This window comes from Cygnus olor, chromosome 1 (genome assembly GCF_009769625.2).
Source record: "Cygnus olor isolate bCygOlo1 chromosome 1, bCygOlo1.pri.v2, whole genome shotgun sequence".
In the NCBI taxonomy this organism is placed as follows: domain Eukaryota; kingdom Metazoa; phylum Chordata; class Aves; order Anseriformes; family Anatidae; genus Cygnus; species Cygnus olor.
Window position 1 is genome coordinate 38965329 of NC_049169.1, and position 15121 is coordinate 38980449.

Here is a 15121-nt window from a genome sequence, read left to right on the forward strand (position 1 = left end):
CAGGTTTTTCTACAAACACTGCACATCAGCTCCATACTCCATTTTTTGAAATGTTTTCTTGTTTTACGTATTGTACTTACAAAGTTATGCCAGTAGAAGTTGCTTTTGCCAAAACGCTTAATCCTCTCAGGACTTAGCATAAAAGTCACTTGAAGAAAAAAGAGCTTAATAGTTCTTTTAGAGCTCTCCCTTACATTTACATTTTCAAAGACATTGAATAAGCACAGGTTCCTCTATTGAAAAATGTTGCATAAAATTTGTTGTCAGAAATGCTGCCTAGCAGGTCTCCTGGTTTGACCCTCAGTCCGATGTGCACGGTTTGTGGTGTCACGTCCAGCTGCTCTATTTGATACACCGTGATTCATGTGTGTATAAACATAAAGTTTGAAAAGACCAGGGCTTATTCTGAAATGTTCAATTGGATTTGGCTTCAATAAGAAAGATGGAGAAAAAAAAATCAAGAGTATCAAGAATTGGCACAAGAAGAAGTGCATATGCAAAATTACAAGTATAATTTAAAAGCCAGATTTAAGCTCTTTTGAGCAGAAAAGCAGTTTAATCTGGTAGAGTCTTGATCACATAATGGCAACTAACTCAAAATACTCACTCACTCCTAAGGATTACTGTAGAGGAAGTGATTCCTGGCCAAGGGATCTTAGAGTGGGTGAGATTTTATCACCATTAGTGCAGATTATCCTCAATAAGAACAGCAGAATTTAGCCAAATACAAAGAAACTATCCAGTGTTTTCTTAGCAAAGTGTGGTATTTCTGAAAGAAAAGAAAGAAAAAAAAAAAAAAGAAAGAAAAGAAAGAAAAAGGAAACTTTGTAACTTTTTGGTGATGCTAATCCCCATCCCCACCTCAACTTTTAACGTGCATGGAAAGATGGAACACAGGCTGACAGAAAAGACTTATAAGCTCCAACAGGAAGCTGAGTGAAGCAGAGAAAGAAAAGGAAGGCAATTTCCATTGACTGATCACCATAGTCTAATTAGAGCAACAGCATTGTATCCACTTTCCTCACCTAACAGCCACTGAGCCATAACGACATAAAAGAAATCACCAAGAGGGTAGGAAAGTAACGCACAGTGGAAAGTTCCATGAAGCGTTCCCACAGCGGATGGTTTACAGGGATGCTCAGAAATGAACACTTCGTGTGTATTTTGCCATAAATACATCCCTTGGGAGCTTTACATTACATTCAAGGATGTCTGTGTTGAATGACTTTGACAGTAATAAACTGCTTAGTAGTTTTATATTTAACATGGCAAATAATTTCCAAAGTACTTTTTGGCACTAATGCAAAATTATAGCCAGCTTTTGAATTGCCTCACTAATGTGCAACTCTTACAGCGTATAATGCCAGTAAACCTGTTATTCTGAAGTCAAGTCTTTGTTGTGTCTCACTTCAATCGCACAGGAAGGTTGTGTTGTTTTTCAAGACTCAGTTGCTTGGAGTAAGAGACAGTGAGTCCCTCGGTCATGCATTACATTTCTACAAGTGAAGAACCTCACCCTTGCCATGTCTTACAGCTCCAGTTTGGTGTCCAAATAAATACCATATTTTATTTGTCTAATAAAATAGTTTGCCGCTGTTTTTCATAGTGATAGGAAGCAATGTATTTAGAGAGAAATGTATAGGTGTTAAACCACACACAAAGACAAAACTGTAGCACTTGGGTGACAGTAAGCTGGTGGGTTAGCTATGCCTCCTTGTCCAGTGGAGAATATAAGCCTTACATTTCTATGTGACAGTCTTTTTTTTTCTACACATGCCCTTTTATTTCCCCCATTTTTGTGTAACCCATGGTGTCTTTTGTTTGAGTTGATGCTGCTAGCCTGTGAAAAGCACTGGTTTTAGGCACAGATCAAGCATTTTGCTACATATGGCATCACTTGCAGGGAGCAGTAGGACAGCCCCAGCCTTAACCCTTTTCCTTCTCTGTATCGTCATGAGCAGCTGGGCAGCTGCAAACATGTGGGCAGAGTAAATCGCCTTTTTTCTTCCACCAGCAAGGAGACCTGTAAACTCTCCATGGCTCTGCCCCTGCTATCTGGTTCAGCTCATTTCCATTCCCCTTTGGAGCAACAAACAGTGAAGGTGTGTAGATTTCTGGGCTACTCTGGGCAGCGTGGTGAAAGATATTTCAAGCCAGTGCTTGCCTTTTTATGCTGTTAATTACATTTTGGCTTCCTCTCATTTTCCATTTTGTCTGTCTCCAGAGACTTCCACTTGTGATTAGTTTTGGCCAGTGGTTTAACTGTGTCTGCCTGTATAGAGGTAGCCTACAGCCACACTTTATAAAGAAGTGGAGTTCAGATAGCAGCAGCTTGGTATGTCTTCAAGTTGCAGTGCCATACAGTAAAACAGCTTTTACAACCATGTTAAGTATACAGGATTTAATTTTGAAGGAAAGATTGTTTCTACATGGCATCTGTTTCTTGCTATTTTGGTCTTAATATCAGTTCACAGTAACTTTCTATATTGATTTGCATTCATACAAAATTAATTTACTGTATTTATAGGATAAGAATTTATTGATTAATTTTATCATATGTAGTACTAGGCATTTACTAATAAGCAAAATCAAATTATCTTAATCTTAATTCATTGTACTGGGATAATTATATGAAGATTTACAAACTAATATGGATTTTTTAATTACGTATGCATTAAATATATGAAGACACATTTTGTGGACAAGTCTTCCATACATATATACAAAAGATATTCATTGATATAGGTACATATTTTTAATTGTTACATAAAGATATCAACAATTTCTTATTTAGCTGTTAGATTAAAAATAATAATAACTCTGTAAACAGGGATCATCACTTTGTCACTTGTTGAGTCATTTTCCAACAAAGCCAGGAAAAACCCGTCTGTATATAAGGAAGTATTCTATTTATCACATCTACCAGCAGAAAACCTTTTACTAATTAAGGGAATAAAATGTAGCAGTAGGGTCAGACCACCTATACAGGCCAATCACTATTGCTTGGTAAATAACCAAGTTTTTTAATATGACCAAATACAAGGATAGAGAGACCTAGGAATGAAGACAGTGAACCAAATTCAGAGGGGGGATAGATAGTATCCTACAATGCAGCGTGACTGGAAAGCTTTTCAAAATCATGATTATTAACTACCGTCTGTTTCCAATATGGTTCTAGACAGAGAATATAATCCTTGAATAGAGGGATGTGTAACAATATCAAGAGTGGTAATTACTTCGTAATAGGGTATTAATGAGATCATTGCTGAAACATTCTGTTATCTGCACTTCTAAACGGATATTGGTAGCAGGGACTCAGAAAGGAGCTATAACAGCTAGTGATCTGGAAACGGTTATTTCGTAGTGAAAGAGGTGTCAAAATTTCTATTTGTTTAGTTAATAAATAGAGTGACTGGATCATATTCCACCAGTAGCCATGTGGAAAAAGATATTTTTGATAACAAATTGATTTTTAGCACAGCAGAAGAAAGCATAATAAGACCCAGAAGAAATATTTAAAACAGTGAATGGAGTTTCTAGCCTTCTTGTGTATTGATAGACAGAAATCAGGCCTCTCATAGTCTCTATTTCCCACTGATGAGTTCTCAGCTCATAACAAGATTTTACATGTTCTCTGTTGTATCCTGTTGTAATTGTTTGCAGTTTGTGTTGCTGAATCTTCTGTCTAGTTCCCCAGTCCTTAAGGTAATGTAGCTCTTTTCATTGGATATCCTGAGACTTCTCAGTTTTGTAAATTTCCCAATATTGTACTATCAGCAAGTTTCAATCCCATTTCTCTTAAGGCGATCAATGAAAAGATTTCTCCTAATACAGCTTCTTAAGAATCAGTCCCAAGTAACTTCCCCCCAGCCCAATGGTTGCTTTTTCAATCTTGCCCTAAATCCTTTACCTTGGTCATCCTACAGTTGCACTCTTAAACTCTACTTTCTCCAAGCAAGTACGTAATTTTCTTTTCAGCAGCATAATGAGTCCATTGTAGAAGGACAGACAGAATATATCCCCTTCATTTCCTTTCTCTAGAAAATGAAGTCATACTATTTAATGTGGGGGTAAAAAAAAGATCAGGATCAAGTTAGTTTGGCACATCCTGCTTTGGTAAACCAATATTCCACTTCCCTTTTATCTGTAGCCTTAGTGGTCTTTTACTTCAAAACCTGTTTTAAAGCTATACGTACTACTAAGCCAGACTCACAAGTCTGCAGTTGCCTACATTGGTTTCCTCTCCTTACAGAAATACATGCAAGATGCTTGTCTTCAAATCTAGAACAATCACTAACTCAATAGGCTTGATTTTAAATAGTTGCTGTTGGACTTGTATTTTGGTGCAAATTCTTAAAGAAGTTGGCCGCTGTTGAGTCTGTTACACCTTGTTAGAATCACCTTAATTTCATTTCACTTCTCTTATAGTTATTTCCAGTACCTCATTCCCATTTACACTTCAGTTTTCTCCTAAATTTTCAACTTGCCATAGAGCAGAGCAAATGATTCTTTTCTTTTGTGCTAATAGCTGTGGTTTCTTTAACCTCTTTACCATTCATCTTCTTATTTTACTTCTGCGGCTTCTGTCTTCATTCCTAGGTATCTATCCTTCTGTTTGCGGCATCAATGCAGTGATGAATTGCTGCAGAGTAATCATCATTAACCTGTAGTTTGTCAGCTGCTTCACTGTGGCTGTCTATGCGCATAGATAAAAGGGCTTAAAAAAAAAAAAAAAAAAAAAACTAAAATTTTACTGCTTGCCTCTCAGTTATTGGCTAATATTCTCCCCAGGCATATGTTTTTTGTACTTAGACAGAACTACTTACCTGAGTGAAACCATGGATCTTTCGATGTCAAAGGCAAGACTCAGTTCCATGACTGGATTTTACCCTCTGGGTTATATTTTCAAAGTATACATTTCAACAGTATAAAATGTCCTGTAAGCCCAATGCCAACATCCCCAGCACCACACATAGTAGGACATTTTTGCATTGGCATGAAAATCCTGGCACCTCCCTTCCTGTGGTTTTGCTTTTTCTGTACATAGGCATTTAGATTTAAATTCTAGGAGAAAATGGTACTTATATATCTATCTATATAACATCTACATCACTACTGTTGCAATACAAATAACACTGTTAATAAATAAGAATAAGATTATGCTTGTTTTATGTTTGTTTTTTTTTTTTTTTTTTTTTTTACATTGCCTTTATGTTAACCCTAACTGACTCAGTATTGATTTTACCTTTCATAAATGATTTTATACCTTAAAGTCCTTAGTTGTGTGGACCACTATTATAGCAAAGTAGTTTTTGATCCTCTTCATAATGGTTATGTTCTCAATACCAGCAACCTTTCTGGCACTCTCACCAAAGTACTCATGATGTATTTACCATAGTGTGGTGAGTATTACGCATTTAGAATCTGTTTTTCTCCATTATACATCATATGTCTCTAAAAGCACCAGAAAATACATGCCATATAAACAGAACATTTCTCATGGCTACTGTATTGCTTCTATAACATGATTTTTTTCTTGATAGATTGTTTCTTTTCACTGTAGACTGAAGTGCTCTTTTTTATCAGAATCCACTGTTGATTTGCCTGGATAGAGACCCATATTTACGAAAAATTCCCACTGACTTGGCTCACCAGGAAGCTAGAAAACAAAATCTTTCCCCAACATATTAAAAATGCAGTAATGCAAGAAATATTCAAAATGATCATTAAATGAAATTCAGAGAGGAAAATATACAGGATTTAGCACAAGTATCATGTAAAGATTGCTCCAGAGAATCAGGGATGATGGGCCAGTGCTCTTTCCCTGGTCATTTTTTTATAGAATCTTTCTAGTTAATGACAGCTATACACATTTTACAAAAAGTTATGTTTTAAGTCTATCAGAATGATTATATTTTCATAAATATAAATTCAATCACAGATAACATTTTCTTTAAGAAAATCAGTATTTAAAAATGATTCTAAAATAGCCTCCTTCAGTAAAAGACCTGAACAAAACTAGAAGTAAAAAGTACAAGGTCTTTTGGCATAGGTGGAGCAGATGTACAGGAACAGAGGGAACTGAGCTACTGGGCTTTTGAGAAAACATATCCCTTGCAAGCATATATAGTCCTCACCACAGCTGAATAATAGAAAGGTTTCTTTAACAGATAATCTTTGGCTCCTATATGTAAAAATGTTTTCATTTGTCACATATTACATTTTTTGAGCATGAATATATGGAAAAGTTTAGATGAGAAATGTAAAGAGTGAAACTAGAAATCAAAATATTCAAGAATCACCTCCCCAAGCTCAGGAGTAATGCTTCCCAACAAAGAGGAAGTCAGCCAAAAATGCCAGGAGGCCTGCATGGATGAACAAGGAGCTCCTGCCGAACTCATACACAGAAAGGAAGCCTACAGAGGGTGGAAGCACGGACAAGGAACTGGATGAACACAGAGAAACTGTCCAAGCAGCCAGGGATCAGGTTAGAAAAGCTAAACCTCTGACAGAATTTAATCTGGCCAGAGATGTCAAGGGCAATAATAAAGGCTTCTGTAAGTACATCGGTGGTAAAAGGAAGACTAGGGAAAATGTGGGCCCTCTCCTGAAAGAAACAGGAGACCTGGTTACCTGGGATACGGACAAGGCTGAGGTACTCAATAACTTTTTTGCCTCAGTCTTCACTGACAAGTGCTTTAGCCACGCCACCCAAGTCTCAGAAAACAAAGGCAGGGACTGGGAGAATGAACTGCCCACTGTAGGAAAAGATCAGGTTCAAGACCATCTAAGGAACCTGAAGATAAGCAAGTCATGGGAACTGAAGAGATACATCTGAAGGTCGCGAGGGAACTGGTGAATGAAGTTGCTAACCCTCTATCCATCATATTTGAGAAATCATAGCAGTCCGGTGAAGTTCCCACTGACTAGAAAAGGGGAAATATAACATATATTTTTAAAGGGAAAAAAAGTAACCACAGAATCACAAAATGGGTGGGAAGGGACCTCAAAGACCACCCAGTTCCAACCCCCTGCCATGGGCAGGGACACCTCTCACCAGACCAGGTTGACCAAGGCCCCATCCAGCCTGGCCTTGAACACCTCCAGGGATGGGGCATCCACAGCTTCTCGGGGCAGCCTGTGCCAGTGCCTCACCACCCTCTCTCTGAGTGGAGAACTTCCTCCTTATATCTAATCTAAACCTACCCTCTTTTGGCTTAAAGCCATTACTCCCTGTCCTTTGTCCTATCACTGCACTCCCTGACAAAAAGTCCCTCCCCAGCTTTCCTGCAGGCCCCTTTAGGTACTGGCAGGCCACTGTAAGGTCTCCCTGGAGCCTTCTCTTCTCCAGGCTGAACAACCCCAACTCCCTCAGCCTGTCTTCATAGAAGAGGTACTCCAGCCCTCTGATCATCCTCACGGCCCTCCTCTGAACCCGTTCTAACACGTACATGTCCTTCCTGTGCTGGGTGCCCCAGAACTGAAAGCAGTGCTCTAGGTGGGGTCTCACAAGAGCAGATTAGAGGAGGAGAATCACCTCTCTTGACATGCTGGCCACAATGCTTTTGGTCTTTAAGGTCCCTTCCACCCCACACTATTCTCTGATTCTATGAAATCTGGTCCTTTACAACAAACAAATAAAAAACATAAATGGAATTTAAATAGATGTCTTCCACGAGTGGGCTGCTCATATTTTCCCCCTCACTGTGGTGTTTTTGCGTACAGTTACTCTGTATGATATACAACTTTAAAATGCCAAAGAACAGTCATACACTACATTTGTTTTCATTTGGTGGACAACCTATGCCAGAGCTCCTTGATCAAACACCATGCAACAGTCACACAAAATCCTATTAAACAGAACAGAAAAAAACTTTGCTATCAACACTCACACTTACTGTAAATATTATCTTCTTACTCAACTGATCTGCTTCCTCTCTGATTATTAGGCTTGTATCTACTGACTTTCTTGACACAATAACCTTTGCTTAACTTTATTTCTATAAGGCCAACAGAACCATTACTAAAAAGTGGTTATGAGTAGATTTACTCCCATGTGTGCAAACTGCAGAGTTGTTTGCTAATTCTAATCAGACTTTTTTTCAACCCTACTGAAGAAAACAGAATTACATGCAAATCACCAAGAACATTGCTTACCCTCCACAAACTTTGGTGAGAAAATGTAGTTAGGAAAAATCTCATTTTCATTACTTGCTCTCACAAGGTATTTGCAGCACTGGCAGTTTACACAACACTTTTTTTTTTCTCTATAAACTGAGCTCTTTCATTTTTTTATTGTTGAGACTCAGGAGACATGGAATGTTATGATACCAGATTTATTAATTTTTTCAGATGAAAAATAAGCTTTAACTGTTCTTGAAAATCCCTTCTCAATTCCACGGTTCATGAAACACAAACTGCCCCACCATGAGAGCAGTGCCTTCATGTATACCTGACCTACTCCAGTTTCCTGCCCTATCTTCACAGCTCAAAGAGAATTACGAAAGATAAGTTCTGATACAGTCAAGTGGCTACAGGGTACTGAAAGCAACATTAAATAAATGAACTATTGTTAGCTATCAGTTTGACTCTCTGCCAACCTGCTAAATGAATCACTTTGAAAAATTAAACAAAAAGAGGTTTAATTTGACATGACTGTTGTTTGACTTTCCGCTTTTTTGTTTTAGTAGGGACCCAATGCTGTTTCCATGCCATGCCAGACAGAGAATAAGCACACATATCTGTCCATTGCCAATCCATAACTAATGCATTAAACCCTTTTATTTTTCACTTGCATTGTTTACTATTAGAAATCTGTAGTGCAGACCTGTACGTATACATTAAAGCCCCTAGCTATTTCACAAATAAAACTGCTCTATCCTCTTAAAATGTTTAGCTGTTTTTCTTTGCTCTTTATGTAGTAAATAAGCCTGGAGGGATACTGAACACAGATACCTAAATAACTTCAGTTCATTCAGCACTTTATATGTGCCCTGCAATCTGTTGGAAAAGGTGAAGGGCAGGGGAGGCAGAGCTGTAGTAATAAAATTTTTTATACAGTGAATTTATTTGGCTTTGTTGTATAAAACACTAATGTTGATGTAAATCATCAGTTTGGCAAGTAAAGTTAGCAAGCGGCCTGCTGCCTGACCATTTACAGTTCTGTGTTTCTCCTCTTCAATAGGTTTCTTTTCTTTATAATAGTGCTAATAAACACCCTGGGCCAAATTTTCCACCCTGTTACAGCATGCAACCACATTGGCATTAATTCGGTAACAATGGTGTAACCAAGGCAGAAGAATTTGCCCTTCACATTTACAGGCTGCCTTTCATCCGAGGATATCAAAGAACAAGTCTGACCAAAATCAAGTTCCAAGATCTAAATGCTCCCAAACTTTGGGAATGTGCAAAGCCAGCCGTTGCAGCCAGATCCATTTCTGATCCACATTTAAGGCACTTTTGTCTTGAACCAAGAGGTGCAAATTAGTAACAACACTCCCTACACGGAACAGCAACCTGACAGGAACACTGAGAATTATTAAAACCTGTTGTTTGTTTCAAAATCAGTTTCTAGTTTAAACACATAATTGTGGTTCCAGAGGGCATAAAACCAAAGCAGTTCTGAATATTTTATTTTTTTGCTTAGTGCAATCCGGGTTGCATCAGTAGTTTTGCATGAAAGACAAAAATAACTATCTAAGGAACTTGAAAACTTTGTTCAAGCTGGCTGCAGAAAGAATTAAACAAAATAAGCTGTTACTGTCATACAGTAATGTTTCATATGTCCTAATCACAACAACAAGAAGTAATCTCAGTTTCTTAAGTCAGTCAATCCATTTAGTGAATGTGATATCTTCCCTGCAGTATTGATAAACCAAAAAGAAAAAATTGAAAATGATCATCACTACAGAACTGAGGAGTAATTCATTTTAAAAGAACCCGCAGTAGGAGTCACCTACATTGAGGCCAAGTGGCTTCCTTCCACTGCAAGAGTTTCTTCAAACAATGCCCTTACCTGCTTATGAACCCCAGCTCTGCCAGATATTCAACTCATACAGGCAGGCAGCCGGGCTCCTGCGGTGGCACCATAGCCTGGTTCAGCTTGTGGTGATGGAAACAACACACACTGCTCTTCTGCTCTCCCCACAGAGGAAGCAAGGGGAGGTCATTGAAGCTTCCCGTGACTTTGCTCATGAGCAGACATGAAAAGCACAGGTCTGCACGTTAGTAGTAATAGTATTTATTTTTTAAAAAAAGAAAATAGTGGAGATGAACACAGGCTAGGGAATGGCTTGGTAGAAGTAAACCTTGAACTGAATTTATTACCTTTAATTTTCCTCTTTGGTTTGTCAAAACTATCAGAGTGGGGAGAGGGAGAAAGAATGATTAAATAGAAAATTCACAGCTGGGAAATTAAAATACCCATGCCTTGGCATGGGACATCACCCCCTCTCTACACAAAACTCTGCTGTGGGGCAGATTTAGTTGAGAGCAAAACAACAATTCTAAGAGCTCTAAGGCTGCTGATGTTGTCCTAAAATATGACCAGAATGCTAATGGGGCAGAATCAGGCTCTGTTTCATGGACCTACCACTGAGTTCATGCTTCACGTGCTGCACAAAAAGAAAAGTTTTGCATGTTAGGCTAAAATTAACTCTTCCTGTTCTCCCCTCAAAATGAAGAAAAGAGGCACTCCACATGATGCTGCTGTGGGCCTGGGAATCCAATTCCCTCAGCTGCTGTCAACACAGCTGGCCAGACCGTGAGGCACAGCACAACTCTCAACAGCAGCTGCTCTGCCATCCGTGTTGCATGTTGAGCAGTTCTTCCATCAAAAGGATTGCCCGTCACCAGGTTTCCTTCTCTCTAAATCGCCCCTCTGCAAGCTGTGGAAAAGCTGCATCAGAACTGACTTGCCTGGAATAAGGTTATATGGATTTCCATCTGAGGAATCCTTTTGAGAGACTGACCTCCACACTTAAGTGAATTTTAATTTAGGGATAGAAATGAATGGATGGTGAATGGTGTAAACATCAGACATGCTCCTCTCTCAGCATGAGTCACTAAAAACAAGTGATCTATAGACCCATAGTCTCTTCTATGTCTCAGATAGCTATTGCCTTATCACTTCCATTTTACATGCTGAAATTATTCATCAAAAACTTACCAACAGGCAACATCTTTTCTTTTTTTTTTTTATCTTCTATGGCCAAGAGTTTTATCAAACGTATCTGAACTGTAAGCTCTTAAACTCAAAATTGGCTACTTTCATGTTTTCTAAATGGTTTAGCATCTGAGAGCAAACAAAAAAGTCAACAATAGCCGTTTCATGTTTTAATGCACTTGACATACTAACTGTAGGTTCTCTGTTTTGAAAGAAGGGAGAGATTTATAAGATGTTTTAAAAGCAAGAACAGTATTTGCAAGTTACTGGACACAACATTTTTTTCCATTTTAATATATATGCATATAATTTTCAATAGTAATAATATAATTGTTAGTTGAAGTTTCACCCAAGAAAATATAGAACTATTGTAGTCACCTTTTAGAACATTTCTTGTAACAAAAGAAATATGTGTACACAGCTTCTAGGTCAACATCCATCAGAAGAAAGTCCTTGTGTATTTTTATAACAACTGCCCTTTCTTTCCATTGCATTCCCGCTTCCCCAAATCTCAGATTAGTATGTGCTAAAAAGCAGGGATCTTGTGGTGTTTGAGATTAGATTAATTAGCTTTGCAAAATCTAATTAACATACACAGAAAAAGATATGTTACAATCTACCAACTTCTACTTTACTTTAAAAAGCAGTAATGAGACCTCAACAAAATCATACCAAAGAAACCCAAAACCCCAGAACACTTTGTTAGGAGTTTCTGAGCCCTAAGAGTGGCAAAGAATGAAAACATTACATTTGAGATTTCCACTGGCCATCATGAACCTATGCTTTGTTTATTCAAAAGAGAACAGACAACATATGCCTTACAACCGAGTCTGAAGACTAAAGAGAATCACCGTTCTCTCAGGGGCTCCATGCAAAAGCACACTTGCACTAGCATTCTCTAAGGCCTTTGTGCTGCATCCAGGAAGGATGCGGGCATTTAAAGCAGGGCTCAGGTGGAACAGAGGCTCTCTGAGACCAGAACTGAGATCCAAATAAGACTCATCAGCTGTTGCCTAATCTTGCAGGTGCTTAATTCACCAACATATGTATCTCTGATTCAGTGCATTCTCTGCTACTGCCAACCTGGATATGGTCAGGATCAAGAAAAAAAAACATGTTCTACTAGTTTATAATCTCTAAGTAACTGAATGCAACAGATCTTCCGAGAGGCACTTATCACACATTCATGGTACTGAATGTTGTAAAGACAGCAAGTGGGAGCCATCAGGTTTCTTTTTTTTAATGCCCAGAGGTGGGAGTGCCCTTTTTTACAGAAGATTGTACAACATTTACAAAGGAAGTGAGAAATACAAATTCAACAATTTAATGACCTATTTTGATAGAACTCAAATTCTAGTTCTAGAGCTGTTGTCTACTATGGATGCTATCATGCAGGAAGGATCGACTGAGATACAGAAATTTACAGCAAAGAGAATATACTACTGAATGATAGCAATACAGACCACTTGTCAACCAGGTAGGATATCATGGGTTCTAGTGTATTTTTCTGAGGCTGGAGTAGGGAAAAAAATTACTATGAGGTAGGTGTCTCAAAAAGGAGGTATGTTTCTTCTTGGCCTTTCTGGATCAATGAATTTTGAATGTTTTTTTCTGGATGGTGTCACAACTTCAATGGTATAGGCAGGGTATAATTTAAAGGCATTGCTGCCTTGGTTATAGGGGATTGGTTATATGAGATTCCTGAATCTGAAAAAGTGCCCTTCCCATGTCACATAGAATGGCCTGAGTTGAAAAGGACCTTAAAGATCATCTAGTTTCAACTCCCCTGCTCTGGACAGGGTTGCCAACCACTAGAGCAGGTTGCGCAGATCCACATCCAGCCTGGCCTTGAATGCCTCCAGGGATGGGGCATCCACAACCTCTCTGGGCAACCTGTTCCAGTGCCTCACCACCCTCTGAGTGAAAAACTTTCTCCTAATTTCTAAACTAAATCTCCTCTGTCTTAGTTTAAAACCATCCCCCCTTGTCCTATCATTATCAACACATGTAAACAGGCGTTCCCCCTCCTGTTTATACGGTCCCTTCAAGTACTGGAAGGCCACAATGAGGTCTCCCTGGAGCCTTCTCTTCTCCAAGCTAAACAAGCCCAGTTTCCTCAACCTTTCTGCATAGGAGAAGTGCTCCAGCCCCCTGATCATCTTAGTGGCCCTCCTCTGGACCTGTTCTAAGAGCTCCACATCCTTAATGTGGAACAACCCCCAGGTCTGCCTGATCACTACCCTGGAAGTGCACAGCCTGATCTTGAAGCCTCAGTGTGCTATAGCCATGTCCCTGATGTGATCTTCAAGATATGAAGACTGCAGTGTTCACTTCTGAGTCCACTTGCCTGTATCCAGATTTGCCCCTCTCCCTAGCAAAATCTTTTCACTAAAAACCAATACATGCCAGAGAGCATGAGCAAAGTTGACTGTCTTTATTCCTTATAGTTTCTAAAAAACAAAGTGTCGGGTTGCCATATGAAGAGGGAACTAAGGTAGCTCGGCAAAATGCCAAATGAAGTAAGGTAGATATGGCAAAAGTTGCCTGTCTTCTTCTATGTGTCACCGATTATCTATGCTTGCACAAGTCAAAACACAAGTTTTTAGAAAGATGAATATGTAGGAATGAAAAATCTGGTGGCTTTCTAACTGAAACTTAACTCATATTTCATGTTTGGAATTGAGAGACTTTCATAAAACCTCTTGTCTGGCCTTGGATGATTCTGAGGTATTTTTGTTGGGCCCTAAGCCCTATAAACTAGCCACCACTAACAGCTTCCTTCTGTGAGAGGTTCTGTTTCAAACTATAGCAAAACTCAAAGGTTAAGTCCAAAATAAATAGTCCCTGTAAAAGTAAATTGATAAATAGCTCCCCTGTAATCACATAATTAGTGGTACAATGTGTTAACCACTTTTGTGAAAGCAATTTAAATTTTAACCATTCACATTGTCAAAAATATCATTGACCCAGTTGCTTAAAAACAATTGATAAAATGAATGTTGGTGTTTACCATGGTTATTAATGCTGGGCCAGATCTTGCCATGTGCAGACAGCACCAGACCCTTCATCAACATGCATCCCCACAATACTTTTTCATTCTTTCCTGAGAAAATTTGGAGGTTGAGGCAGGGTGGCAAGGATCCACATCTTGCCTACTTGCTTATCCTCAAGTATTGAATCCACTAGCTAAACTTTCTACATAGTGAGCATCAGCAGCCGTCAGGAAAAGAGGCATCTCAGTGAATTCAAAACATTTGGTATCTAAAGTTTTAGTATTACAATCATAACCTGCAGAAGATGAAATGCCCACAGCTTATCACTTACTAAAGACTTTCACATGAGTGAACACCTGAAAAAATTATAGGGCTAGATTCTCATGTTTGTAAACCAAATAAAATCCACGGTAACAAAAGGAATTTTAAGGAAATTTTCCACCCTTCGCTGGGAAACAGAGATCAAGATTAGATCTAAGTACGATTAGGTCTAAATTAATGTTGGAATTCAATCAACAGAAGCAAATACCTTCATTTTAACTTAATCTAAGATCATCACCATGACTGCAAAATTTCTGCAGCCTACAAAATATTTTATCTTTATAAAAGGTCTAGTCCATACGTGTGAAAAGAGTTTTCCACTCGCCTACTGTTGAGCTGTTAATTGTAAAATAACATTTCCCAATATGTAGAACATTCCTTGTGATATATGAAAACGTGGATATGGACTAAGTTTAGTGGGTAACTCTCTTACAGAGGCTGAGCTTCCATTATTAAAAATTGAAAGTATTACACTTGTGAAAGGTGCTTGCAAAAAAATTGAGCAATTTGTTCAGAAGGGTACGTATGCCTGCAATCATAGCTCTGAGACATGCACCAAAGCCATGGGTTACGAGGGCTGCTAATGTCAGTGCTGCTCGCTTTTTCACTACTGATGCATGTAGAAAAAGTACATTAGTAGGAA